Here is a 6,000-nt window from a genome sequence, read left to right on the forward strand (position 1 = left end):
AAATGTTATTCATGCCAGGTCCTGTCAATATTATATTAGTCTCTTAATTTTACCGAAATCTTGTTCTATGTTAAGTGATTCTTAGTCTTTCTGATGTTTACACCTTCAAATACTTGTAGACAAGCATTATCCTGCCCCTTGTTTGGTGCTTAGCTCTACTTTACATATTTAATAGCTTTAATCTTCCCTTATAAATTAATTAATCTTAATTTTATTTCAAAGGGAAAGATGCTTGAATATGAACTACCAGTTCAAGAACTTATGGAAACTAAATGTTATCCAAATGGGAACCAAGAGAAATAGGTTAGACTTTGCAGAGAGAGAGGCCATTCAAATGACTTCAGAGGTGATTAAAGAATGTGTAATGTATATATCTCTATCTCTATCTATAGCTACATATGTATATCTACATCTAAATATGTAGATAGAGATATATATATACCTTGCTACTTTTAGTTTCAGCAAACAATATTAATGGGGTATAGAACACGTTATTCCAAAATATGGCACCTTGGCATATTGAATATTTTAGGCTGAAGGAGTTTGAGAAAGGGCAGAAGCAGAAGGTCGCTCAACTTCCTCACCTCTCCTGCCATTTTTCCCTGAAATAGGGCATAAAACCTTCATGTAAGAGGTCCTCTCCCTGTGCTGGCAGGAAAGAAGCATCCTTATCTCCAAAGGAAAAGGGAGGCTAAGAAGAATCCTAATAAACAGGCCTTTCTAAGTTTCCCCCAGTTTATTACAATTGTCTCACACTCCTTAATCTATCATTTTCCTCCAAGACTGTTCACTCTCCATCATATCCACCATAAATGTACATGGGTCTTAATTACTTCTTTGGGTCTTCATTTCCTTATGAGGTTTTCTGTGTTGTGTAAACCTTATATTAAATAAATTTGTATGCTTTTCTCCTGCTATCTGTCTTTGTCAGTTTACTTTTCAGACCCAGCTAAGGGTCCCAAAAGGGTTGAGGAAAACTTTTTCCTCCTCTACAATGCATTCATTTCTCACAAAGATTTTGGGGTGAAGCATATCTGGTATTGGACAATTGATTTAGGTGGCTTCAGGTCAATTCAACTCAGGCATTTTCATATGTTGTAATTTGTTTTTATTTTCTCTTTTCTTGGGATGGAGAGAAAAGTTCTTACCCAAATAATTGAATTCATTCAGGCAATACATTTAGTTAACCTGAGAGGAGAGAATTTAGGCAAATAGCTTTGCAAGGCATTTCTCAAATCCCACAACACGGTCCTCTTGGGCCTGAATTATCTCTGTTCCTTCATTGAATGGTGAAAATCACCATTTCTGCTATATTTGCAAGCCTGGTCTGGACTTACATGGTTAGCAGGTATAAAGGGAAGAGAGAAGACAGAAAGGAAAGGGAATATTGTGCTTGTCATGAAAATCTGTAGGCCCATTCAAATTTGGAATCCTGGGAATTTCACATATTTAACTGCTTATACTGCTGAGCTAGCCTTATCCTGTTTGAGGAACTTTTAGGAAATTTTTGCAATTGGTTTTCCAAATGGTATTATTTTAGCTAAATTTTCCTATTCTTCTCTCTTAAAGATTTAATCTAACGATGGTTGACCTGAGTAACACATTCTGGATTATTTCTGTCCTAAGAAGTCTAATGCCATGAAAGCTCTGCATCTTGGTGCCTTTCCCAGGTTGTCGAACGAAACCTAGGAGTACAGAACTTCCTTTCATGTCTCAGGAAAATTCTTATTTTCCTCTTGCTTTCAGAATAAAATCAAAATGCAGTTTTATCACCCGTAAAGCTTTTCATGGTCTAACCCATGCCTACTTCTGTTGAGTGAATAAAAGCAAACAAGCGCAAGTCTTTTGACTATGAAGTCTGTGACTTATAGATCTTCTTTTCCAATGCTGGTAATTGATTATATGGAGTCAAACCATAGCCACAAAATGCAGAATTTGCTGAGAAAGGAAAAGGAAATTGGTTTTTGTTAAGCACTACCTTCCTCAATAAATATCAGACATCTTTGTGTATACATCAAAACTTTGAGGTAGGCATTAATCTCATTTTCCAATTGGGGCAATTGAGAGTCAGAGTAATTGAGTGGCTTTCCAAGTTACAAAACTGGTAAGCAGAAGAGCATGAATTGAAACCTAGATAGGTCTGAAGAGCCAAAACCCATGACGTTGAAATGTATCACCCTAGAGGTACAGTTGACATTTATGGTACAAAGTATTTGGGCATCCATTCTTTCTTTCAACAAGCATTCACTGAGTGCCAATTGTCTGCTAGGTATTCTGAAAGATACTAGAGGTAGAGCAGGTATGCAAAACCCAGAAATGATCCTTGTCATCTGGGAGACACTGGTATAGTGGGATGTCAGACTTTCAGCAAAATCATAATATTGGCTATATTTAATATGTAATTACCGAATACGAAAAATACTCTGAAGGAATGGAACACAATTCTATAAAGTGTATTAACAAAGGAACTGAGATTAAGGGGTCAGGGAAGGCTTTCCTTGGGTAGCGATGGTTGATATCTGAAGAATGAGTAGGAGTTAAGCAGATGAAAAACGGGAAATCAAAGTGGGAGTTATTTTTCAGGAAAAAGGAACAGTGTTTGCCAGAGCCCTTTGATATATTTGGAGAATTAAAAAAAAAAAAAGCCAGTGGATGTAAAAGTGACAGAGTAAAGAGAAGAAAGTTAAAAGATGCAGAGGGAAGGAGAGTAAATCTGGAGCTGAACCTGCAGACCCTCCGTGGTCACGCAAAACTTAGGTATTTCCATGTAAAGGGAATCAAATCTTTCACTGATGAAATATTTGCTAACTACTGAAATGACTGCACCAAGCTGAAGACAGCTGTGTCTTCCGTGGCCTTAGATTTGAGTACCGAGGCATTGGTTCAACGTCACTGAACATACAGTGCAGAAAACAAGCACTTCTTCATTTATTATTTTGTCTCCATCATTCCAGTTTTTCTATCCACGAACTGAGAGAGACAGACGAATGACGTAACTGACATTCTTTTTTTCCTTTGGGTGGTTTTCAATTTGGAGATATATTGTTAGTCTCTTTGTTTCTTGCTTTATTTCTATACCATCTTATATTTTTATCCTTTCATTTTCTCAAAAATTTTTGAAATAATATGTCTGGAATCTGTTTCTTAATAATAGTTACTTCATAGACATTTAAAAAATGTTGCAATGCTATGATAACAAAAATGTGGGAAAAACCTTCTAAGTAGCAGTTACCAATTTGTGTTAAATATTCCTTCAGCATTTTATTTTACCAACCACCCACGCTCACCTTTTATTGTTCCCATTTCACTGTAGCTTTTCTGTGATACAACTTTTTGCCGATTTACAGTTCATTAAAGATTCTTGGAGAAATAAATAAGATATGTTTCCAAATAAAACAAGTGTCTTGCTCTCTTGGGGATGCAGGCAGAGTATGACTGAGATGCGTCCCTTTTGTTGGAAGTCAGTTGCTCCTTTGGGGTTACTTACTAGTTCTGTTTGCAACTACATCTTTTTGTTAAATGCCTCAATATTTGATCACAAACAGCCTGCTTTTGATACAGCTGGAAAATCTGGATGCTTGTGCTTAACTTTTAGTTTGGTGTTTTTTTCTCATAGTCTCACATTACATGTTATTCATCCATTCAACATTTAAGGAACACCCAAGGGAATGGCATGGCGCTGCTCTATGTCCTGGAAGAAATGGGGAGATGAGCGTCCTATCAAACACAGAAGACACAGCCCCTATATTCGTTTGTTTGGGAGGGGCCTGTTCTTTTTGGCATCCTGGATAAGAAAGACTATTGAAGGGGGAAGCTCCCTTTTACTTCAAAGGGTGTTTTGTGCATGTATTAGACTCCCTGAGGGGCCAGTTAAGAAGAAATGGGCCTTAGATTCTAGAGAGAGTGGGCGAAGCTGAATGGAACAGAGAAAAAATCTGATGTTAAAAATATCCCAACAGGAATAAGCAAACAGCATCAGCTGTGTCTCATTATATAATCCGTGAAGGCTGTAGAGGGTAGGATGGGGAAGAAAAGGGAGGATACAGAAGGGAGATAAACACTGATTAATATTTGGAATGCACAAGGACTCACAATCTAAATAGAAGCAAAAGTATGGTCTCGGTGCTGCTGGTTTAGGACCAGTCAGAAATAGGAGAATGAGCTGAAACATCCCCTTGCATTGATGACTCTCAGTGTCAGCAAAACTTTTCCCAAAGCGGTTACTATAACTCTTACGGACCGAGTATCACACAGCAAATTATCTTCTTATTCCTTTATGAAGTAGCTTACAACTGCACCCAATTATTACAAAGAGGCATTGCATTAATCAAAAAAAGGATGCTTTTATAAAAATATTGTGTTCATTTTATAAAAATAAAATCCTATTGCAATAAATGAAGCATAAATGGATGGACATTAGAATCACAAATAAAGTAAATTGCTTAGAAGGCAAATATTGCTATATGCTAATAGAAAGTGGTAGAGACATATGCCCTGAGAGTTTAAAATCAGTGCTCAGGTACCTAAGCAAGTATGCAGATATGTAAGGAGTTTTAATTTTCTCACGTAGCCCATTTTCAACCATTCTGTAAATTATACTTTTAGGTATTTTAGCTTTCACAAGACTCTGTAGTCTGTATTTTAATGTAAAATTCTCATTTGCTTTGATATCTGAAAGAGACGTGTTCTATACTTGTACCATGAGTTCTAAAGAACTAGAAGATTTCTGTGGAGTTATATTCATCCCTTATATTTTGCAAAAGATTGGGTTTCTATTTTCTTGCAGTAATGCCAATATATCTCAGTAAGGGCTATTAGATTTTAGGTATTTTGAAGAAAAGCAAATTAGGAACTGATGCAGAAGCAAAATAAGTAGAGAACATTATTAACCTGGAAAAAGAGAAGAAAAGAATGATGCGATGGCAGCAAACCCAATAAAAGACCACATAATTTTGGTAAGTCTTAATACTACTACAGCTGGTGAAATTTAACCATATTGAATTTTGCCTCCACAAATCCCAGCAATTATGATGAATATATTTTAAACCAACCAAATTTGGGAGGCAGTCAACTACATGCCAAGAGAGTGTAATTTTGATATTTTGAAAACTCCACCCTAAAGTTTATATATCAACTCTTTTGAAGGATGTAAAATAATACTTTAAGGAGTGTAACTTCTCAAAATGTAGTGAACACATGTTGATAAAAATCACTAGTGTCATTTCTATGTTAATAAGTGGTTTCAAATATAGGAATACATTTTACCCAAAGCATACATTCCAGAAACTGTAAATCCTAGATAATCTCATGTGTCTTAGTTTCCTATAACAAATTAATGCAAACTTAGTGGCATTTATTCTCTTACAGTTCTGAAGGCCAAAGTACCACTGGGCTGTAGTCAAGGTGTCAGAAGGGTTCTGCTCTCTCTGGAGGCTGGAGGGAAGAATCCTTTCTTTGCCTCTCTAGCTTCTGGTGGCTGCTGGCATTCCTTGGTTTGTGGCCACAACACTCCAATCTTCAAAGTTAGAATCTTCAAATCTCTCTCTGCTTCATCTTCACATGGTTTTCTCCTCCGTGTGTGTCAAATCTCCCTTTGCCTCCCTATTATAAAGATAAATGTGATCACATTTAGGACCTAGCCAAATAATCCAGGATAATCTTCCCAACTCAAAATCTTTAACTTAATCACTTCTGCAAACACCCCCTTTTTCCACCCATATAAGGTAACATTTACAAGTTCCAGGCATTAGAACTGGGATACCTTTTAGGGATCTGTTTTTCAGCCTACAACAAATGTCAACAGAAAAGACCTGATGTTAATAGAGAAAGATTTGTATAATAAATAAATATTTACTTGACAACTACCATGTGCTAGTACTATGCTAGGCAGAAAGGATGTAACTGCAAACAAGACAGTTATCGCCCCTGTCCTCACAGAGCCACCTTACAGGGGCTGATAGCTTCCATTTCTCTCTGAAGTAGAAGGAGAGAACATCTTTA

The sequence above is a fragment of the Equus przewalskii genome, chromosome 27 (assembly GCF_037783145.1).
Source record: "Equus przewalskii isolate Varuska chromosome 27, EquPr2, whole genome shotgun sequence".
NCBI lineage: Eukaryota > Metazoa > Chordata > Mammalia > Perissodactyla > Equidae > Equus > Equus przewalskii.